We start from the raw sequence: 25114 nt of genomic DNA, 5'->3' as shown, positions 1-25114 counted from the left end.
CAGTTATGTGTACGCACCTCCTTCAGCTTCCATAGCAACAATGGGAGACCACTTTAGAAACAAAGGGTGAAGGTTCAGATGCTGGACAACCCCCCAGATGGCAAATGTCCATTCCAGTTTATGCACCACAGGTACTCAGCTATTGCCTCAAAATATGAGTTAGGAGAGAAAACAAAATGAGGCCGGGCACAGTGGCTCACGCCTGTAATCCCAGCACTTCAGGACACCAAAGCAGGTAGATCACTTGAGGTCAGGAGTTTGAAACCAGCTTGGCCAATATGGTGAAACCCAGTCTCTACTAAAAATAAGAATAAAAAAGTTAGCCAGGCGTGGTGGTGGGTGCCTGTAATCCCAGCTACTCAGGAGGCTGAGGCAGGCGAATCGCTTGAACCCAGGAGGTGGAGGTTGCAGAGAGCGGAGATCATGCCACTGCACTCCAACCTAGGCGTCAGAGCAAGACTACATCTCCAAAAAAAAAAAAAAAAAGAGGAGATCTCAAGAAAAATCCTTCTCTACATGGCCCCCCTACACTTGGCCGCCTCAACCAAAAAACTGTAACCACTTTTTATGTTCAGCTTTGAAACTGCCCTGCCAACAAAGACTCCAATCTTAAACTGCTGGCAGAGCTCTCAGCGAACCCTATACGCATAATGAGTAATGCACTTAGCCTTCACCAAGGTGGCAGCAGCATCAGGGCAGAGCAGGATTGGCAGGTCACCATGGCGCCTCCGGAGCCACTGTGCCACCTCTCACTCCTCCTCAGTCTGCCCCAGTTTCCCCTAGCATTCAGCCAAGAATCCAGTTAGGGTTACACATCACTGTCTGATATCCTAGGAACCTATGCTGACAGCCATGCTTAAAACAGCTTTCAGTCTTTTTTGACCATGATCCACAGTAAAAAATGTATTTTATAGTATATATGTGTGTATATGACATATAAGTTTCACAAAAAGATATTGATCCTTACTATGTGCCATTCCACAATCTCTACCTTCTATTCTATATTTTCTTACATTTAATATTATTTTTAAATGCTAAACAAGACCCACAAAACAGATTTCACGGCCCAGTAAAGATTAACAGACTACAGTTTGAAAAACACTGTTTTAAAGGACCCAACAAGGTTACTGCTAATCAAATTTACCTTATATTTGTTTTTATTTCAGCAAATATAAGAAAGTGAATATAAAACAGTGAGACATTCCCCAGCTGAATATGAAACAGTGAGACATATTTCACCTCAAACTTCCTTGGTTACCAGAAGATTCCTTCTCTTTTCCCACAATGTGTAGCTTATGATGTTTCAATACAAACAGCCGGACTGAGACCCACACAATGCATATTCACAGTCTTCATTCCACAGTAACCTTCTCCTCCCAGAAAGCTCTTCAGCTGATTACCTCCCACAGCCATATAATGGTACCACAAAGATCAAGAATATGCAGAAACTATACCCACAAAGCATGGAAGGTCTATTTTTAAAATTCTGCCAAACCACTCTTCTTATGCATGACTTATTCCCACAGTCCCAGGTGTCTAACTTCATGATCACATCTAGGGATGCTTCGTACAACCTAAAGAATTCAAAATCCATTCTGTGTACCTTGCAACTATGCAAAATTTTCTATGTATTTCATGGAAACAATGGTTATCATGAATGAAGAGTTCAGTGTATGCCTATCAATGGGAACTACTCGGCAATGGGGAAGCTATCCAAGTCTTGGAGATATAGATGGTAGATGGGTATCCTGAAATAGGTTAGGAATCTTTAATTATATTTCTCTATCAATGAATTGAAAAGGGTGATCAGATGCAGTTATTCTTTCTCAAGATAAATGCTCCTTTTTCCACTCTGCACATAGGAAGGCAGTCTCAATGACATTTTTTTGCATCCTTGAAGCACAGTTCAGAGCATGTCTACATTCACAATTCTTTTACAAACAGCCCTTGTCTAACAGACAACACTTGAATTTAGCCAAACTGGCATCCATTTCAAAGTACCAAACTATTTAGTGGCAATGCCTGGTCTTTCATTGCACTTAACTTTTCTTTTGGTTTCTTTGCGGGGGATGGGATACACTACAGACTCCAGCCATGGAGCTTCTTTTGTCTTTCCTTCCCGGGAATAAAAGTGTAGAAAAAGAAGACTGGAGGACTGCAAGACTACTTAGCAATTAGTGGAGGCAAATATTATGGTAGGATGTAAATGACTAATTGGGCTAAATATAACTAGGAGAAATAACTCACTTGTTCCAGGACATCATTAATTAAGTAAAATTAACAAAAACGCATTGTGTAAAGCCTGCGAAGCACAGTTCAGTGAGAAGAAAAGATATATCGCCAAAGAAGAATTAGCAACCCAAGCACGTAGCAAGGTAATAATACCTGACTGATTGCCAAACACAGGACACACCCGACCAAGGGAAAAGAGCACTTCTGGAGAAGGTGTGAGAGTGGGGCTGGTGTAGTGAGTTTGATCGGATCCAGAGGACGGCAGGGAGAACCAGCACGGTAGGGTTGACTGTTCAGGCTCAGGAAAACCTCAGCCCTGCCACTTAGTAGCTGGTTTTGAATAATTTTTAACTTTCTTGACTGTTTTCTCATTTGCAAATAAGGAGAATCATAATTTTTTTTTTTTTTTTTTTTTTTTTTTTTTTTTTGAGACGGAGTCTCACGCTGTTGCCCAGGCTGGAGTGCAGTGGCGCGATCTCGGCTCACTGCAAGCTCCGCCTCCCGGGTTCCCGCCATTCTCCTGCCTCAGCCTCCTGAGTAGCTGGGACTACAGGCGCCCGCCACCGCGCCCGGCTAATTTTTTGTATTTTTAGTAGAGACGGGGTTTCACTGTGGTCTCGATCTCCTGACCTTGTGATCCGCCCGCCTCGGCCTCCCAAAGTGCTGGGATTACAGGCTTGAGCCACCGCGCCCAGCCGAGAATCATAATTATTTTACAGGCTTATTTTAAACTCTTGGAAAAATATACACATAAACACAGTAGGAAAACTGGCTCACAGCAGGCTTGCAATACTACTACTATCACTAAGAAGAAGGTGGGATACAAACAGGATGAAAACAGGAGCTGAGTGAGGGGAACATTCCAAATAAGGGAAAGTTGAAGAACTAGCAAAAGAAGGAAAGTGGGGTTGGGCATGATGGCTCACGCCTGCAATCTCAGCACTTTGGGAGGCCAGGGAGGGTGGATCACTTGAGGTCAGGACTTTGAGACCAGCCTGGCCAACATGGTGAAACCCTGTTCCTACTAAAAATACAAAAATTAGCCAGGTGTGGTGGTGCACACCTGTAGTCCCAGCTACTTGGAAGTCTGAGGCAGGAGAATCGCTTGAACCGGGAGACAGAGGTTGCAGTGAGCTGCGCCACTGCACTCCAGCCTGGGCAACAGAGCAAGACTCCATCTCAAAAAAAAAAAAAAAAAAAATGAAGAAGAAGGAGGAAAGCTGGAGGGTAAGGCACTTGACTGAAAACTAAACAGGTTTGTGCAGAACCGAAAAAGATGAGGTAAGGAAGAAAACGGGGCCCAGGTTACAAATGCCCCCCTAAGGAGTCCGGATTTTCCTCTGAGGGGACACTACCTAAGGAGAACCCAAATCCCCAGATTCATGTGAATTCCTCAGAAAGAGGAAAGTCCCCAGTACGTGAAGGTGTGCTACGTGGGGTGGGGCCTCCCACACACAGGAGATGATAGGAAAGGCATGGGCACAGGACACCTGAAATTCAACTGTGTAAAAGTAATATCCTTCTTTTTAAAGATTCTTAATGAATCAGCTACTTTTTGATGGATATATAGGCACTATACATTGAGAAAGGACAATAAAATTTAACTGAGCAAACAGTTCAAATACTGCTACTGGTAAGAGCTAATTTGAATATTCATTTGAAGGATCCATAGCTTTGCCCCACCTTGCTATACACACACACAAAAAGGAAACTTCTTTAAAAAATAAAATAAAATGAGAAGCTAGAGGTTTTCTTGTGTAAATCATGATGTTAATGAGTCAGAAAAAACTTTCCCAAAGCTTGTCTTCCTGGTTGTCGCGTCTGGCTGGGACATCCACTAATAGCACTGGGGGAGTCAACATTCTGCTGCTGGTGATTCATCCTCCTCTGCTAGCACAGTCGGAGGGACCAGCGAGTTCATGGGGCTGCCCTTGGGAGTCACTCTGAATTATTTTTGTAACATCTTGTCCTTGGATAAAAGGGAATACCGAGTCAGAAACTGGAGGCCAGGCGGCCATCTATTACTCAGTAGAGTTGTTTACACAGCCCTGTTCCTCTATTATCCAGAATTCAGTGTTCTGGGTAACTGATAAACTTAAGGCACCTATGTTTTCAGGGAGCTGAATACAGCAACTGCACCAAAGTCAAATTGGATGAAATTCTACCTTCCCTTGACTGATTCAGAAGACCGTATCAGACCTTCTCAGGCGTGACTGCAGATGACAAAGAGATTATTAGAACCTGATTTCAACCAATTTTCATCTCACAAGCCTGTGAAATGTGGTCTCAAGGGTGTGGGAGAACTTTAGTTAGTAAAATTTGCATAAATAGTTTCCTTCTACTGCCATCCAGTTAAACAGTCTCCAGGAGCTTGCATGAATGCTTTATCAGCTCACTAAGCTCTCTGATGTATGTCCAGCCAGGTGTTTCCCGAACATTTACGGGCCTGGCCAAAACTGTGCTTGTTCAGTGCATTTCAGCTGTATATATAGCTAATAATTAGCAGCAGAAAAGTGGCACAAACCCAAATCTCATGGATCCCACATTGCACCAAAATAAATATTAATGAAGGCATCTCTGCCTTTTTATTCTTTCTCCAAATGAATTTTTAAAAAAGCAAAGATGGCTTAACTGCTCATGACCATTGACTAATATAAAAATCAATAAAAAATCAATAAACATAATTATATACTTTTTACAATTTACAAAGCACTTTCAATACTTGATCTCAATCCTCACAAAAATTTGAAGTATCATTCCTCTTATTTTACTCATAAGCAAACTAAAGCTTAGAAACACTAAGTGACTTGCGAAAGATCACATGTATTTATTACCTAGGAATCAAATCCAAGTCATTAGACAGCAAAGGAAATGGAAACAACTAAAGGGAAAAGGACCTATAATCATGGTGAAAAGGTGAAATTTCAGTAAATTAAAATTGTTTCTCTAGTCAGTAAAGTTGGTGTTATACTTCTTTTTAAATGTAAATATAAGCCTGGATTAGGTAGAAGTATAAATTACTGTCACCTATAAACTATAGGTGACAACTATAAAAATCATTTAGGCTCATCATAAATGTGTACATTCAACATTACAGAAAGATATCACTGAAAAGCCAAAGTTCCCCTCCCTCCTCCCAGAGACAGTCACTCTTCAGTTTTTGGTAAGGCTGAGCAATCCAAATCAAAAAATCTGAAGTCTGAAATGCTCCAAAATATGACTTTTTGACCAACATTTACTGAAGGAAATGCTCATTGGAGGATTTTGAATTTTCATATTTGGGATGCTCAATAGGTAAGCATAATGCTAATACTATAAAATCCAAAAAATCTGAAATCTGAAAAATGTCTGGTCTCAAGCATTTCAGATATGGGATACTCATCTGTACAACCTTCCCTGAGGACAATTTAGCTCCACGTTCAATTTGGACTTGCAGATTCTCCTACGTTTTGACACAAGAACCTTACAATATGGTAATGAAAAAAATCAAATTGAAAAATAGCATGTATAGGATGATCCTGGCTATGATGCAGACACACACATGTAATCCTAAAGAAACGGTGACAAAATGGATGGGGAGGACATTACAAGAATAATAACCTGTGAGTATTCCAAGGTGCTTGTGATATCAGGGGTTACTTCATTTTGTACATTTTTAAAGATCTTCTAACTGTTCTGCAACAAATATGTGTTACTACACTAATGAGGGGAGGAAAGTCATTCCCCCTGGGTTATACAGGAAATTACGGCTGGGAGTAGGAATTCAGGAGAGCCAATTCACCTCTCTACCTGCTGCAGTGGCTCAAGATTGACTAGCAATTCAAAGCGATTAAGAGATGTGACAAGGCAAAATGTAATTATTTGTCAATGACTGAGAGATATTACATGCTATGACTTCGGAGGACAAAGACATCATTGTATCATGGAATTATTCCATAGGATTCGTAAGTCAGAGATCTAAGAAGGTAAAGGGAACAGATGAGCTCCATTCTAGAAGAGAAAGCTGTAATCAAAGGTAACAGACATCAAATCACCAAGCCAGTTCTGGGGACAGTTAGCACAAGACTTAAGACAAGCATTTCATGAAGAGAAGAAGACAAGATTTAGAAGGCAGGCTGGGGTCAGACTGAGATGAACTGAGACAGTGAAGTGGACAGATATCTTGGAGTCCTATGAACTGCTACCATATCCACTTGGGGAGCAAGCCCTAATCGTTCTAACTCTGTTGTCTCTGTTCTAACTCTGTTGTCTCTATCCACTTATCTCCCAAATTATCGTCACAATCTCCTGAAAGTTTCTGCCTTCATTCTCATCTGCTTCTATTCCAAGTCTCTACAATGCTCTATGGTGCATTTTCAGCATGCCTTCTCTGACTATCCCCACCTCCTTCCAGAAGTACTCACCTAATTCATGCAGACACCATAGAGCAGGTGCATTTATAAAACTATTTTATAATATTAAATGTGTAGTTTATATGCCAAACTGAATTGAGAGGAATTATTTAACTTCTTATTTTGTATTCCCTTCCACCGTGGTACCCACAAAGGAGCCCACATGCTTACTCGTCTTCCTAATGGAACACCACGACCTGAGATTTCCCAGTGTGCCGAGAGGTGCGTAGGCCTGGAATGATAAATAAAGTCTAATACAGTATGTCAAGTCAGGTCAGCCAGCAGATGAAAAAACTCAAAACACCAACCAGATGTTGGTTTCTGTTACAGAAGAATCACTGACAAATTGTGAACCAAAACTTAGACACAGTTTTAAAAGAATTATCTTACTTATAATTACATTGCCCTATAATGGCATTTAAATTTTTTAACTTATTTTTAAAGTGCATAATTCAGTGGGGTTTAGTGTAATCATAGAAGTGTGCAACCATCATCACAACCTACTTCCAGAACATTTCATCACCCCAAAAAGAAACCCCACGTCACTCTCCATTCTCCCCTATCACATCCTCTAGCAACCACTGGTCTAATAGCCTAGTCTAGACATTTCATAGAAATTGAATCATGTAATGTGTGTGTCTGGCTTCTTTCACCTACAGAATGTCCTCAGGGGATCCATGCTGTAGCATGCACCAATGCTTCATTCCTTTTTGTGACCAAATAATACTCTATTGTATAATGCATTTACATTTTTTAAAATATCATTTTAGAGAAATAAAATAGGGATGACAATACTCTTTAATCTTAAAAATCACCATAGGAAGCCAAAATAATATTATCAGGGGTGTATTCTTTACCACAGTTTTCTAATTTAATCATTGTGAGTTCAATGGAGTCTTCACTTCCTTAAATGAGAAAATTGAGGCTCACAGAGATTACTTAATTTCCCAAATGTCATTGTAGCTAGTAAGCAACAACACCAGAACCAAAGTGTATTTTACTCCCTTTAGTGCTCTTCTCAGCACCAACCATTTCTAGAACTACTTCATGGTCCCAAACAGCCTCCTCAGCACTAAAAGGAGTAAAATCATCAGTCCTGTCATTTTTGCCATAGTTGTAAGACAGACAGCAGCAGCATCTCTCTGTCAACCCGAGGATAAAAGCTAGAGGGAAATGTTTCAACCCCTCACTCATCCATTTGCTCTCTCAACAAAGAGTTGTTGAAAAACTCCTATGTACTATGCCCTGCACAAGGATCTGAGGATGTAACATGAGCACTGGGGATGCCGTGCCTTTACTCATGGATTTGGAGAGAGACAGACAGAGACAGAGACAGAGACAGAGACAGAGACAGAGAGAGAGAGAGAGAGTGTGAGTGTGTGTGTGTGTGTGTGTGTGTGTGTGTGTGTGTGTGTGTGTGTGAGATGGCATGTTAAGATGGAAGAGACCTGAGAACACTTAAATAATGGGAAGAAGGGATTTAAAGGATGAAGGTAAGGCCAGGGAAAAGGATAAGCTACTAACCAAAAGTCAGAAGAGGGGAGTGAATGGGCACCAGACCCCAACACGCAGGGGTGGCAGAGACAGCTGATTGCATGCCATTGTCCTTCCCCTCCTTCAACAGTAATTTTTAGCTGTGCACAAGAATGCTCACAATAGTGACTACAATTGCCAGCTTCCTTTGCAGCAAGATATGACCACATGAGTAAGTTTGGCCAACAGTATATAAGCAAAAGTATTGTGTAGCAGCTTCTGTCCTGGAGGCTACTGTAAGGCCTTTGCCCCATTTTCTTAATTCCTTCTCCTGTCTGCAGCCTGGAATATGGATGCTGCCAACATGGCTGGTGAGGACAAAGAACATACCCAAAAGATGGCAACATGTGAGCTGAAAGAGCTGAACTCTGTGAACAGTCACCACATCAGCGTGGGCCACATTCCTCCAATGTTTTGTGCATGTGCCCAAAAATACATCACATAAAATTTACTATTTTAACCATTTTAAGTGTACAATTCAGTGGCATTAAGTACATTCACAATGTTATTATTCATTATTCATTCATATAACCAGTATCAATCCATTTCTAGAATTACTTCATCATCCCAAACAGGAAGTTGGTATCATTAAATAATAACTCTTCATTCCTCCCTCCCCTAGAGCCCATGGTTACCCATACCGTACTTTCTGTTCCTATAAATTTGACTACCCTAGACACCTCATCTAAGTGGAATCATACAATATTTCCTTTAGTGTTTGACTTATTTCACTTAGCATAGTGTCTTCAAGGTTCATTTGTGTTGCAGCATATGCCAGAACTTCATTCCTTTTTATAGATGAATATACCATTGTATGTATACATCACACTTTATTCATTGGTTGGTACACACTCAGATTATTTCCACCTTTTGACTATTATGAATGGAACAACAGTTTCTAATGACTATTGCTGTTAGGAACCAGTGATGTACAAGTATCTGCTGAGTTCCTGTGTTCCAATCTTTTGGGTGTACAACTATGAGTGTAATGTTAATTCTATGTTTGATTTTGGGGGAACTGCCAGACTGTTCTCCATAGCAATTACACCATTTTACATTCCCACCAGCAACGCATAATGGTTCCAATTTCCCCACATCTTCATCACTTATTTCCCAGGTTTGCTGTTGTTTATTTTTTAAATGATACCATTCTAATGAGTATTCCTCTAACTTTTATATGATAGCAAGATAAAGAACTTTTGTTCTTAAGTCACTATCACTGTGGATTTTCAATCACATCCAGCCGAGTTAGTCCTGACAAAAACTGAGGGACTTGCCCCCGGACTGGTGGTTAAAAGATAACTGTTCCATTATCATAAGAAAGAGTAATGTAAGAATGGACATGAATATATCCAACTTTGCAGAAAATCTGTAAACTATTTTTTTTTTTTTTTTTGAGACTAAGTCTCACTCTTGTCACCCAGGCTGGAGTGCAATGGTACGATCTCAGCTCACTGCAACCTCCATCTTCCAGGTTCAAGCGACTCTCCTGCCTCAGCCTCCCGAGTAGCTGGGATTACAGGTGTGTGCCACCATGCCCGGCTAATTTTTGTATTTTTAGTAGAGACGGGGTTTCACCATGTTGGCCATGCTGGTCTCGAACTCCTGACCTCAGGTGATCCACCCGCCTCAGTCTCCCAAAGTGCTGGGATTACAGGCGTGAGCCACTGCACCTGGCCCAAAATCTGTAAACTTTTTATTACCTGCTCCAAAACTGACCCTAGCTAGCACATCAGCTGTAAAGAAAGCAGCCCTCGTGGCATGGGGACAGAGGGAGCAGAGCAGGGACACAATGAAGCCTGGATATGTGTAATTCTCTGAGCCTGTTCAAGGTGAGCTTCTAATACAAATGAGATAATGAAAGATACTAGGATTGGTGAGAGGACAGGAAGCCTAGTGGATAAGTGCACAAGGTTTAGAATCACCCACCTGGGTCCTAATTCTGGCTTTTCAGTCAGGAGGTATGTCAACTTAGACATGTCCCTAAATCTCTGAGCCTTAGCTCTTGTATCTATAAAAATGGGAATAATACTAGCTCTTATCTCTTAGTGCTATAGCATCATAAAGTCTTTGCCAGGGATAAAAGGACTATGTGGCTGCTGCAGTAACTATTACTGAAAGACACTTCCTGTCATGAAAGTTATGTTAACATAGCCCAGCTGTGCTGTAATTCACACATCTGATGCAGGGTCAGAAATAATGTCCAATATATCTTTGTCCTATAGATTATCACGATCATGCTCTAATTTGGGACCTCTCCAGGGCACATTCTATGCTCTTAGGAAAGTTAATGACTTGACTACAAGTCCCTTGAGAGCAAAAACAAGATCATTCTTCTCTGCAGCCTCAAGACATAGCTAGTTCAGTGCTCTGAATCTAACAGGTATATATTTGTTCAGTAACATTTACTGAGACACTACTATGTGTCAGGCACCGTATTAGGCACTACGGTACTAGTAAAAACAAAAAAGGCAAGATTCTTTAATATAGAAACAGATATAATTTTTAAATATTGATTTAACAAATCAGAACCAGAAAATGTCACAGTCAGGAGTGACATTAGTAATTGATTAATTCATTCAACCTGCTCATACTACATATGGGAACACAAACCAACAGAAATAAGTATCAAGCTCAATTTAAAAGTAAGAATTAAATTAGCATTCCCAAATTATGTTTTCTGGAACCTTGTACTTCCGTGCAATGATAGTAACTGTTCTACGTACATATCCTTCTAAAAAGAGAGACAAGGAAAATGAGGGTCCATAGTGAAAAAATTGGAGAAACACTGGTTAAACAGAGTTAAATAATATTTTTAACAGCAAGAGCTCTTAATCTTTTAATATGTTAATAAACGTAGTGAGTCTCCAACTCTTAAAAAATCATCAGACCAAGGCACTTCTTTTTTAACGGAATATACATTTGGAAAAGTCTGCATCCGATGTTCCCTATGCTCTCTTTCATTTCTCAAATTCTATAGATTTATCTGAGAGCATCAATCTCAGAAGACCTTCCTTACTGGGTAGATGACTTAATATACCGGATTCTCTAGAAAAAGGCATTCATTCACATGTATCCACATTACACACACACACACGCGCGCGCGCACACACACACACACAACCGTAAAAGTGGATAAACACAAGCATGAGATAAAATCTAAGATTTCAATATAATAAGATCAGACCAAAACAGTGTCCATGAAAGCAGGGGAGAATGAGTCATTTTTGCAATTTTACCTTCAAGCAGGTATTCTAGAAGGTAATGCCCAGAAAAAGTTATATTTACCTAATACTCACCAACCCAAACACCTGGGAAAAATCCTTGCAATTCTGATAAAACAGGTAGGCAGAAAGAAAATAATCCAAAGAGGGGGAGAAAATATGGTCACCTAGGGAACAGTGGAGGCTCCTTTCCTCAGCTCCCTCCCAAATGATCCTCTGCCTTTATTTGACTTGGTCTTCTTGTTTTTTTCCCCTTCAACCCACTTGATCTTCCTGTTCTCATCCCACATCTTTCTGCAAGTCTTCTCTGGGAGCTGGCCACAGGGTCTTCCCAGAACAGAGCCCACGGTTCAGGAAACCCTGCCTCATCTCCAGTGGGAGGATGGTGACAGAGAAGGGGCAGAGCAGAGTGAGATGAGACGAGTTCAAACAGCTTACTAAAACCTGGGAACCCAAGCAGATATCTGTTCACAAAAGCAGACAATGTCAACTGTATCCAATTCACATTTAGTATGTATACATGTTTTTATAAATGTACATAGCTCTACATATGTCAAAAATCAGTGTTAAATTTTTTTAGTATGAGAATCCTGTTAAAGGTAATAGCTCATGGATCCCACTGCTATATATATTTTTGGACTAATAAAGACAGAAATAATCGTATTGAAAACAGACATTGTATGGTAGGCCCCCTGTAAAATTTCCCAAATACCTTCTCTGTCTTCACTTCCTTGAATCCCAGACTTACACACCTACACAGTGGGAACCTCTGCCATATAACAAATTTGCACACACCTCACCCAATCCCATAAAACAGACCTTTAGAACAAAAATCAAGTGAAAAAGTGATTTCTCCATGTAACCTCCCTTACTCCTATATTTAGTCATGTAATTAAGCACTAAGTCGTTTTTGATGTGTGTTTATGTGTACATATCTCACACGTTCCCTACAAACAACCTAAATGAGGAAAAGAGGTCAGGTTCTAGCATTCTCATTCTCAGAAGCCAGAGGGAGCTCCCCCACTTCTCAGTCTCCAAAGGTCGGTGGCCCAAGCACTCAGGCTTCGATATTCACTTTTTCTCTATCTACTGAAGTGATCTCACTCTGTTGCATGATTCAAATGCCACATATATGCTAAAAATGTCCAAATTTCTATCTCAGAACTCCGATCTCAAATATCCAACTACCTTGGGAGGCCAAGGTGAGTGGATCACTTTAGGTCAGGAGTTCAAGACCAGCCTGACCAACATGATGAAACCCCACCTTTACTAAAAATACAAAATTAGCCGGGCATGGTGATGCATGCCTGTAATCCCAGCCACTTGGGAGGCTGAGGCAGGAGAATCATTTGAACCTGGGAGGTGGGGACTGCAGTGAGCCAAGACTGCACCACTGCTCTCCAGCCTGGGCAACAGAAGCAAAACTCCATCTCAAATAAATAAATAAATTCCAACTACTTCTTCAGCATCTCTACCTGGAAGTTAACAGGCATCATCTATATAAAAAGCAACCTGGAATTCCCACACCATCAACACACACCTTCGCCCTCCTGCCCAGCATTCACTCTCTCAGTAAATGCCAGTATTCACCATGTTGTAGGCGCAAAACCCCCCAGCAGTCAGTCTTGACACGTCTTTCTCTCACATTCCACATCTAAACCATCACCAATTCTATCAGCTTTAGCTTCAAAATATGTCCCATATCCCACGATTTCTCACCGCCTCCACTGCTACTACCCCATTCTCAGTCACTATCATTGTCTTAACATAAGCACCAAGAAGGCAGGGCTGTGACAGTTTTATTCTCTGTTGTATCTGCAGTGTATGATAGACAAAGCTCAGTAAGTGGTGAGTGAATACATAAATATTGACACAGGGAGGTGACATGACTCATTGAGTAAGTAAATGGCAAAAGCCAGGTCCTGAACCCAGATCTCCAGCAATCAAGGGAAGGACTGTTTCTGCTATTCCACACTACCTCTTAAAGCTTTAAAGGAAAAACAGAATGGAGTATACTACTACATTTCATGCCTGTGCTTGTTTCTCTTTTTCCTTTTATCACTATCTACCTACTAAATGCACATACTCAAAACTCCTTGTCCAGCAGACTTCTCCTCTAAACAGTGAGGAGAAGCACAAAAAAAAAAAAAAGGAATATTTATGGATCCAAAGTACAGTAAACTTTCCAGTAACACCTATATAATTGGGTTTGTTTTGGTAAAATTGTATTTTGTAAAAAGAGAAAAGATGATAGGGAGGGAAACAGTTCAGATGCTTCCACAGCCTAATTCCAGTTCTGAAATGAAAATAACAGTACATGGGGTTGGGAGTGGGGGTGTTTCTAAGATGTGGAGATGTATGCATACATTCTATCTAAATATACTTATATATTCCTCCTGGCATCCTTAAAGGAGGAAATGGCTATTAGAAAATGAAAAGGCTGGGTTCGGGAAGGTTATAATTCTGAAAGAAAGAGTAACATTGTTCTAGCACAATAAACTTCTGGGCTTTTCTCAGACCTACAGCAAAGCAGAATTTAGAAAAAGTGCTGGACCCATTAAAGGCTCTGCCATAATAAATCCCTTCACCTCCCTGAGCCCCAGGTTCAATAAGAGCATACAAATAAGATGTGTTTGAACACACAGCGGGGAACATCACACACTGGGGCCTAGTGGAGGGTGAAGGGTGAGAGAAGGATCAGGAAAAATAACTAATGGGTGCTAGACTTAATACCTGGGTGATGAAATAATTTGTACAACAAACATGCATGACACAAGTTTACCTATATAACAAACCTGCACATGTTCCCCTGAACTTAAAAAAAACAAGATGTGTTATGAATGCACCTTCAGCCCTGACATGCCAGGATCTCCCTAATTTTATAGGTGGAGCCCCCTGAAAGGCACAGAAGTTATAAAACATACATACTGCTGAAACGCACATGTCTCCTTACTACAAAGTAATAAGGACTACTAAAAAGCAAAGTAGACCCAGCTCACACCAAAACTGTATTCATTAATTGAAATACAATTATGACTCTTACTCTTATTCTCACTAGCCTAAATCCTTTTAAATCATGTTTTTCCATTATGGAACTTGAGACATGCTCAAAAGTGTATATAGCATTGTACCATCTGTCCAAAAACGAAACTGGTAAAGAAAAAAAAGTGACAAAGTAGACTACTGACCTCCTTAACAGACAGAACATTTCAGACATTTTAGGAATACCCATTTATCTCTAAGTAGTATTGGTAACACAAAGAGAAGTCAAGTCAGTACTGCTCAGGTTAAAACGCACTAATCACAAGTAATTCTTATCAAATTCTTAAACATTAAACCTCTATTAAGCCATACATAAGGCTAGTTTTTCCAGTCCTTACTCTCAGGGCGGTGACCCTCTCAAAATGATGCATCTATTCAGCTCTATCCTTATTCATCTCAACATGATATGGGGCTCTCTACTGAGCTACCATTTCCAAGTGTGCCATTCCTTTTCACATATTCTACTGTGCAGCTTTCAACATGTTCAGGCAAGTCGTCCTTCTTATTTGTTCCAATTAGTAAAAGCTTTACTACGCAGATTGAAGAAAATATACATTAATTATGTTTTACTTAAATTAGTGCTTCTGGGAGAAGGTCCCAAAAACCCCAGAGCAGAAGCAGGTGGTTAAGGTTCCTATCTTGCCTAGTCTTCAGGTTTTTATTCCTTTTACTAGTAAAATAGTATTTGAATAATTTTAATCAATGTTCAAATTGCTGTATTTCAAGCTTGCTAAAATGGAAGTATACACCCACAATCTTTAGAATATATTGTATGTCCATGGCAAACATACACACACACACACACACACACTCTCTCTCCCCTTGTTAAAATAAATATTCAGTGTACACTGTATTTATGAATATAACCTCTATGCATAGGAGAAACTGTATAATCAGAGGCAGTCTTTCTCCAGCCCAGAAAGCAAGCAAGTACTAAATTCCCAGGCCAGGTCCTAGGTCTCACAAAGCTCTATAATCATAAAAGTCCAAACCCATGAAAACACTACGGGCAATATAACAGACACAGATAAGTGATTGCTGAGTGAGTGAATGAATGAATGAACAAACGAGCTAATTTAAAAAAGACAAAAGAACTGAGATTCTACTGCTACTGCTATCTAGCATTACACTAGCTATCCGCGACATTTTAATTTCTCCTTCCTACCAAACTATCTGGATGCAACATAAGGCATTCCAATCAAATGTGATGTTTTCTTTTGTTTCCAAATTACCGCTTGGTATTTAATGGTGTATCTCTTTTCCTAGTTTTCGGGAAGCTTGTTAGCAGTGGTTGCTGCTCACAAGAGCTGCTGACAGAGAAGCTGGCACATGCACCCCACCTGAGCCATGGTGAAAGAGGGTCTCAAAGGCAAGCACAGCTGAAAGCAGGTGGGGGCGAAGTAGCGTTTAGTAGAGGGGAGAGGATGACACAGAAAGGAAACTAGCTTGTGATCAAAGGTTTTAGGATGGAGGGAAGAAGAGGACAAAACAAGGAAAAAAGGGTAGCTGGGAAAAATGACAAAGAGAGAGAGACGGAGGGAGAGCCAGTGTCGTAAGAATTATTCAGAGAAAAGAAAACAGATCTTCTAGGCCAGACACAGTGGCTCCCACTTGTAATCCCAGCACTTTGGAAGGATGAGGCAAGAGGATCGCTTGAGGCCAGGAGTTCAAGACCAGCCTGAGCAATACAGGGAAATCCTGTCTCTACAAAAAAAAAAAATTAACCAGGTGTGGTGGCACATGCCTGTAGTCCCAGCTTCTTGGGAGGCTGAAGTGGGAGGATCACCTGAGCGTGGGAGGTCAAGGCTGCAATGAGCTGTGACAGCACCGCTGCACTCCAGCCTGGGCAACAGTTAGACCATCACACAAAAAAATAAGACAGGGTCTCAAAAAAAATAAAACAGGAACCTGCTCTTATTCCCACCTGCATACACTGAGTGTTATCAATCATTTGTCCAAGAGCTTTAATAGGCAACATATTGGTGCTAATTTGTTCTCTTTAGCCCCGTTCTGGTGGGAGGTGACCTCGGTGGGATGGTAGATCAAAGTATATTCTCTATTGATTCTCAGGCAGTAAAGGTCTCCGTACCACAAAAGCGTGTGCCTTCTAAATTTCAAACAATTTCATGAAAATAATGTTGAAACTATGATACCATCTTTATATTCGTTATTTATTTAATCTTTAACTTAACCCACAAGATTCCAAGGCAGTTTATAAGAACACATTGAATAAAACAGAAATACATATTTTTAAAATCCAAGACTAAGGAGATTAACATGGGACAAAAAGTCAAGGCTAGTGGAAAGTTATTTGTAGGCTACTGCTTTCCACATAGACATGAAGGATGGGCCACAAATTTGGCTTTGAGTTTCTTAGGGGTCGAAAAAAAAAAGTAGGGGAGAAATATGATCAAATGTGCTGCTCATTGTCAAAAAAGGGAAAAGAAAATGTTATTCGAGGAATGAAAAGTTTTTCTGATGGTAGTTCTTAAATTTCTCTGGGGGAAGAGGGAGCATTTGAAACTTCATCTAGAGCTTCTGTGGTCTTCCCAATCACTTTGGAGGGTTACACTGTACTTAGAAATATCGAAATATCAACATATGGCCAGGCACGGTGGCTCACGCCTGGAATCCGAGCACTTTGGGAGGCTGAGGCGGGCTGATCACTTGAGGTCAGGAGTTCGTGACCAGCCTGGCCAACACGGCGAAACCCCGACTCTACTAAAAATACAAAAACTAGCCAGGCATGGTGGCAAGCGCCTATAATCCCAGCTCTGAGATTACAGTAGGAGGCTGAGGCAGGAGAATAGTTTGAACCTGGGAGGCAGAGGTTGCAGTAACTCGGGATTGCGCCACTGCACTCCAGCCTGGATGACAAAGCAAGACTCTGTCTCAAATTTAAAAAAAGAAAAAAAATCAACATAGGGCATTTAGATTCCAAAAAACCAAGTCAGAACATCAGCCAACAAACTGTACTCTTCATTTTTAGTGTTATTCCACAAAGCCATCTCCCGCTGGGGTTCCTCTGTCCTCTGCCTGCCCTTGGAATTTACTTTCTTAAGATGCACCAACCAAAATGGGCAATTAAAGTGTTTAAAATGCTAATACCATGATAAACAAGAAAATTATTCAGGAGTGAGGAAACAAAAACAATTATTATCTACTGACCAATGTAGTTGGAGAGGTGAACTTCACATAAAATCGAAGAAAATTACCAGAAAGCATCTAAGAAATGCTTGATTATTTGGTGAGGGATCTGGGGCCACAGGAATGGGCCAGAAAACCTTCCTACTTCGAAAGATTAATAGTAAAAATGGATGGGTGTTATGAGTACAGAGTGACCATGTAATTTACCAACCAAACTGGGATACCTCAGAGTTAAAGAGTGTGCTATCAATAATTAAACCCAACAACAAGTGTAAACTGGGGCTGCCCTAGGCAACCAGAGACATATGGTCACTCTCTGTGTTCATCACAGCTTTACATTCCTAACACATACATGTCCTCATTACACCCCCAACAATACCATGCAGGATAGAGGCCAATAACATTGTCTCCATTTTACAGATAAGAAAATACATGCCAAAAAGATGAGTGAAGTAACGAACAGAGGTTTTGCTAAAAGAAGTATCTGAGTTGAGACTCCACGCAGGTCTACTGACTCCTAACCCAGTGCCCTTCCATTAAATCATCTAAGTAATGACCTGGACCCAGTCAAGTATCGATGATATGCACCTAGCTAAGTTCCTTCTCTTTTCCGGTAACAGCAATAAAAGTTGAAAACATTTTTAAATGTCAGGAGAAAATATCTAACTTTCAGTTTTAAATCCAATCATAGCTAGGTTCATATTTTGAGTATTTTACATTTCTAACAGGACTTTGTTCCTGATTTCACAATTTTCTGTTATTTCATTTCAAATGATCTAAATATAGGCAAGGATCCTAGACAATAACAACATAGATTCGTGACGGGTTTAAATTCTAAACTCTCATAAAATTAAATTCCATTAATTCAGGCTCTCCATTTTATACACTACCAATAATCTTTCTCTGTTTTCCGACCCCTATGTCATCATCCGTCTTATATTAAATAGCAAATGATTAGGAAATGTTTTACAGAATTATTAGGTAATAAATGGTCACTCCATCAAGTAATTCTCAAACCCAGCTGTATATCAAAATTACCTGGGAGCTTTTAAAAAATATATGAATTCCAATCTTTACCCTATATCAATCAGGGTCTCCGAGGCTGGAACCCAGAGTAGACAATTTTTTGAACTCTCAGGTGATTCTGAGGCCCATCTGCTCTAATACCAATCCAAATCTGACCCACCCAAGACTTCCAAAGTAGACACAGCTAACCCCTGACTCACTTGCAACCACAGTTATGTCATTCTGCTCTCTCCTCTGCAACCCACACATGATTTCTTCTTACTGATTTTCTTTATCCACCCTCTACAATGCAGTAGCATCCTGCATTTACAGGCAGTTAAGGCCATATACATTGCAATTAGAAAGCTGTGGGGCAGATCCTAGTCACTCCTTCCAAGACCATAACCAACGTCTTCTGAACTAGTCTATGTCAAAAGATAGTAATGGTCATGATCATAACGCCAATTATAAAAGCTGATATTTGCTAAGCACTTACTATGCCACTAACAATGCTAATCACTCTGCACGAATGATCTCAATTGCCACATTAACCCTGTAAAGCAGGACTATTCTCATCCCCATTTTATATTCCAGGAGAACTTTGCCAAGGTCATACTGCTGGGAAGTAGCAGAGCAACAAAGCAAGGTCCATTTCTGAAAGGTAAACCACTCCTTGTAAAAGTACTTCTAAAAGGAATCAGTAGTCCTTCTGGAAAATGAAACATTTAGGCTTTGAAGATGCATCAAAGGTAACTTTTCCAGTGTATGATTTGGGGCTTTGCTAATTGGCTGGTTGGAAAGAAATTGGATTCAATGTTTCAAATGCAACCTCACAGCCCAAATATTTCTTATTCTCTAGCTGTTCCACTGGATATGGTAAAATGAGCTTCCACCTAGATGTGTTTGATTGGTAGGGTGCCCATATACATATAAAAATTATATATACATTTTTTTGAGATAGGTCTCACTCTGTCACCCAAGCTGGGGTACAGTGGCACAATCCTGGCTCACTGCAATCTCGGCCTCCCAGGCTCCATGCTGAAACCTCCCACCTCAACGTCCAGAACAGCCGAGACTACAGGTGCGCACCCCATCACGTCTGGCTAATTTTTGTATTTTTTGGGTTTTTTTGTAGAGACAGGGTCTCGCCTTATTGCCCAGGTTGGGGTGTATATACAATTTACTGTACAAACTAGGAGGTATTAAAACATCAGGAACTATTCATAACTATACTGGGAAAATAGGAATAGGCATATAGTGGAACATATGATCACCCTACTGACAGCAGAATTCCAAGACAATAAATCGCAAGTGAACTGCCATGGACTTACTCAACACCATGGCTCAATTTCACGCAATAAATAATTTTTGTGTGCCTACAATGTGCCAGCCTCTGTGCTAGAAATTGGTCATACAATGGTAATAATTCCTATGAACCAGATACTAATAGAACTGACCATTCAACAGTTACAAAATGATAAGCTTTGTATTAAGGAGAAAAATCAAACTGCAGAATAATACATATGGCGAGATTCCATGAGGGAGGAAACGAGGAAGGAAGGAAGGAATTGAAACAAAGTGTGTGGGAACAAAAATAATCCTCTAACTCCATATAAGGGTGGATCAGATGAAGTGCACATTGGTGCACTGGAGGGTACGTTGGGGGGTGAGTGGCCAGACATGGGGCTACAGCAGTGGGGAGAGGCAGGCGTGGTCAACCCTCTAGACCATGTTGAGTAGCCAGGACTCTACAATGCAGGTTAGAGGAGGCCAGTGAATGTTGATTTTGAGAAAGACCAATGTCAGGTCATTTTGAGAGCAGCTGACAGAAGGCAGAGACCAGCAGTTTGGAAGCACTTGCAATGGTTCAAATAAAAGATGATGTTGAACCAAACACTTATGAATCCCCTACCTCAGACAAGGGGCCAGGCACTAGCGATTCAAAAACAAACACAATCTACTCGCCGTCTTATGAAAAGTGAGGTTTAAATTAAGAGACAGATATGGGAACAATTTTAATATGAGAGAATGACCATAGATGCTTTAAATAAAAGGTTTAAGTTAAACAATGGAATGCTTCTGACTCTAAACACTTTGAGAATTGCTAAAGAGAAAGCTAACACAACATTTAGAGGTTGTAAAGTCCCAAAACAATGAAATAAACAGCTGAGGAGAAAAGAACCTGAGAACTATCCAAGGCTGACCTCTTTTATTAAGTGGTTGTAAGGAAAACTGGGAAATATCTGGGCAAATACATGGTTTGGTTTTGTTTTTTTGACAGAGTCTCATCTGTCACTCAGGCTGGACTGCAGTGGCGTGATCTCAGCTCACTGCAACCTCCGCCTCCGGGGTTCAAGTGATTCTCCTGCCTCAGTCTCCTGAGTAGCTGGGATTACAGGCATGTACCACCATGCCCGGCTAATTTTTGTACTTTTAGTAGAGACGGGGTTTCACCATGTTGGCCAGGCTGGTCTTGAACTCCTGACCTCAAGTAATCCACCCGTCTCTGCTTCCCAAAGTGCTGGAATTACAGGCATGAGCCACTGTGCCCGGCCAAACACATGGTATTTAAAACACAACTATAACTATAGTATTGCAACGTGGGGAATGTGTGATGGGTGGGTCTTTCCTCAATACAAGATAAGGCACAACACTATTCAATAAAAAACCTCTCTGATTTTTTAAGTCTGACCCAACTTCAAATCCCACTTACTAGCTATGTGACCTTGAGTCAATTATTTTACCTGCCTCTCTTCACTATAAAATGAGAATAACCACATATATACCTTACAGGATTGTGAAGGTAAATGAGGCAGGATTCCCAGCTAAAATGGCAGATTGAACACAAATACCCAATTTTATTCCCTTCTGAAACTCCACTAAAATACAGATTTTTTTTTTTTTTTTTGAGAAGGAATCTCGCTCTGTCCCCCTGGCTGGAGTGCAGTGGCGCGATCTCGGCTCACTGCAAGCTCCGCCTCCTGGGATCATGCCATTCTCCTGCCTCAGCCTCCTGAGTAGCTGGGACTACAGGCGCCCGCCACCGTGCCTGGCTATTTTTTTTTTTTTTGTATTTTTTTTAGTAAAGAAGGGGTTTCACTGTGTTAGCCAGGATGATCTCGATCTCCTGACCTTGTGATCCGCCCACCTTGGCCTCCCAAAGTGCTGGGATTACAGGCGTGAGCCACCGCGCCCAGCCTGTAGTACATATTTTTAAAATATATAAAGTAGTATGATAAATACAGCATGTTTTTAAAACCAAATTCACAAATATGTAAGGGGAATAGAAGAGGAGAAAACTACAACTTTGGAAACTGGAAAGTAGTTGGATGTGTAAAAAAAAAAAAAAAAAAAAAAAAAAATGACATCAGTAATCCACAAATACTGAATCCCAAGCTGACAACGGCAAAAGCTGATAACCAAATCAACATATACCACAGAAGTCTCCAAAGTCACAGGAACTGGAAGGAAGTAGCAGAACTGGGGTGAAGAAAGAGGGCTGGGGAAAGGCATTTGAGAAAAAGAATCCCCTTGGTCACTCCTCCGCCCGAGCAAAAGTCTAGACCAGCACTGTCCAGTAAAACGGTCCACAAAACATTCTGTATCTGTGCCGTGCCCAGCACGGCAGCCAGTCACATGTGGCTACTAGGCACTTAAAAGATGGCTAGCGTAACTGAGAAACTGACTTAATCTTATTAAATGTTAATTTAAATTTAAGTGGCTACCATGTGGCTAGTGACTATTTTATTTTAAGGAAACACAGGTCTATAGGTTTAGTTTCTGGAAAGGATAAGACAAAGGGTCCTGTAACTAGTGATGCCAGGCAAAGCATGGGAACCTCCATGCACGCAGAAAGACGGCATCTGCACACATGCTGAGTGCTGGGGGCCAGGTTGCTACAGCCTTCACTCTCTTCCTCGCAGCTCCAGAAATGCTGGCAGCCAGTCCCTAGCCCTCCAGGTGAGGGACTGAATACCGTCTTCTGAGGAATGTGACCATCTGACCAGTACTGACCTAAAGACACAGAGGTTGGGAGTTCCCCAATTAATGGCTCACTCTTAGTGATGTCCAAAGTTCACGAGCCCCGGGCACATGCTCAGCCTTCCTCCAAGTTTAATCATAAACAAACAGCCAAGGTAAACAGATGTCTGAGGAAAGCCTCTAATGCAGACATGGAGACAGAAAAAAGCAACTCAGAGAAAACATTACGCAGAGAGAAAACTTTAAAAATTAATGTCTTCGGAAAGATAAAAGAATACCTTTTATTTATGAATCAAGAATAAAATGTTTCTTTTTGAAAGTAACATTTCAGAGAAAAAAGGAGCTCTTGAATATTAAAAAGATAACAACAGAAATGAAAACACAGCTGGGAAAGGGCCCTACGGAACTTTCTAGGTTGATAGAAATGTTCTATATTTTGTTTAGGATGGTAACTGCACAAGCATATATGATTGTCAAAACTAAGCCAAAGAAACACTTAGGATTGACATGCTTTGCTGTAGGTAAATAATACCTTAATTTTCAAAAGCTAGAAAGGTTGGAAGATAATGTTTAGGAAAGGCCAGGCGCGGTGGCTCATGACTGTAACCCCAGCACTTTGGAAGGCTGAGGCAAGGGGATCTCTTGAGGTCTGGAGTTCGAGATCACCCTGACCAACATGGTGAAACCCTGTCTCTGCTAAAAATACAAAAATTAGCCAGGCATGGTGGCGTGCACCTGTAGTCCCAGCTACTCAGAAGGCTGACGTGGGAGAATCGCTTGAACCAGGAGGCAGAGGTTGCAGTGAGCCGAGATTCCGCCACTGAACTCCATCCAGCCTGGGTGACAAGAGTGAAACCCTTTCTCAAAAAAAAAAAAAAAAGGTTTAGGAAATAGGTTAGAAAAGAACAGTTTGAAAATAGGAGAAAAGAGATAAGAAAATTAAAAGGGCCAATCCAGACAGTCACACGTCTGAATTCCTAAAGAAAAGACGGAGAAAGTGGAGGGGAGAAAATCATCAGCAAAACCATTTGAGAAAGACTTCCCAGAACCAAAGGCTACCAGTTGCCAGGTTGGAAAGGCCCATCAAAACAATGGAGAAAAAGACCTGTTTGGGTCATTCCTGGGAAACTTCAGAACATTGGAAACAAGGGTCTATAAGCTTCCAAAAGAGAATAAAACAGGCTACATTCAAAAGATCAAGGATTGAGAATATTCTCAGGCTTTTTAAGAGCTGCACCGAGGAAAGAGACAGCCACCCAATGCCTTCAAAATTCTGAAGGGAAACAACTTCCAACCCAGAAGTCTATAACCAGCCAAATTATCAACAAATTATGAAGGAAGAATCAAGACACAGTTAGACATCAAAGACCTCAAAAAACATACTGCTATGCACCCTTCTGAAAATAGCAGGAGACAGGCTCCAACACAGGAAATAAAGATTAAACAAAGAGGAAGTGAAGGGAATTCCCAGGAGCACAGAACAGAGTGGTCTTCTTAATCATGCACTGATGAAGTTGCTGTTCCCGCGCTGTGTCCTGCTGCCTGAATCAGCAGAAGACTATTTCACCCCACAGAAGTATTCCATGTGGCCTATTCCTGAGAGCTGGACATAAGCCAGGGTGGAGCAGCCCATCCCTCTTGACTCCATTCCTCCCAGGCTCCCAACAGCTGGGCCCACTGCAGTCTTCCAGGCACCCCCAACTATGAGAAGCCCTGTTTCCCACAATTCATTCATGATCTTTTCTACTGACTTTCCCAAAAGGGTCCCTGAAACCTCTCAACTCTCGATCCAGACTTGACCCAGAGTTTCTGTTCAGATCCGGGGTAATGAATTCAACCACAGACCATGAAGCTCTTCTCCTGGGAGCCTTCATCTTGGCATCACTGCCCTTTCCTTATATACCGAGGTTTATGCCTGCTTTGGGGACATATACACTGGTAGGAAGGAAATGATTGATACCAAAATGAGGGTGACTGTTACCTCTGAGGGAAGTGCAGTGGAGTACCAGGTGATTTCTAAGACACCAGTAATGTTCTCTTTCTTAACCTGAATGGTGGACACACAGGTATTTTTCTCTAACTACACACATACTGTTTATATAGTCTTCTCTATGTTGATACGTTTTTCAATTTTAAAAGTCCCCTCCACAGAAAATTAAATATATTTCAAGACCCTAAGTAGATACTCATTAATTTTCAATTACGTTATTCTGAGATACTGCTTAGTCAAGGGCGTGGCAGCTAAGCTAATTCTCTCCTTTTAAATTAGAGGCCCTTGCTGAAAACATGCTCCACTAGGTCCTTGGTCAGGCCAAGAAGGAGCTGAGTTTGATCCCCCTCTTTGTATTTAATGGAGCTAGCAGCACCAGAGCTGCACTGTATGTCTTGCATCTGGCATTTCAATCCAGATGTCAGCTGGGCCAGAAAGAATGACCCAGGGCCCTGGAATAAACTGGGTTCCAACGAGCAATACAAGTTCTACTCAGTGAATGTGGATTGCAGTAAATGAAGAAAGAAAGTCCAGACTTCTAAATGAAATGTTTCACTATAAAGCTGCTT

The 25114-nt window shown here is 41.0% G+C and overlaps 1 protein-coding gene and 1 pseudogene across 4 annotated transcripts in view; one reads left to right on the top strand and one right to left on the bottom strand.

The window, feature by feature from the left end:
* LOC105498461 (Janus kinase 1) overlaps nucleotides 1–25114 on the bottom strand; it is a 237422-nt gene that overhangs the window by 59111 nt on the left and 153197 nt on the right. The gene's annotated exons all lie outside the window — the stretch shown is intronic.
* On the top strand, nucleotides 24842–25087 carry LOC112429612 (cytochrome c oxidase subunit NDUFA4 pseudogene; annotated as a pseudogene).

This window comes from Macaca nemestrina, chromosome 1, assembly GCF_043159975.1.
Source record: "Macaca nemestrina isolate mMacNem1 chromosome 1, mMacNem.hap1, whole genome shotgun sequence".
NCBI lineage: Eukaryota > Metazoa > Chordata > Mammalia > Primates > Cercopithecidae > Macaca > Macaca nemestrina.
Note: the sequence above shows the minus strand (reverse complement) of the source record. Positions and strands in the feature narration are given on the sequence as shown.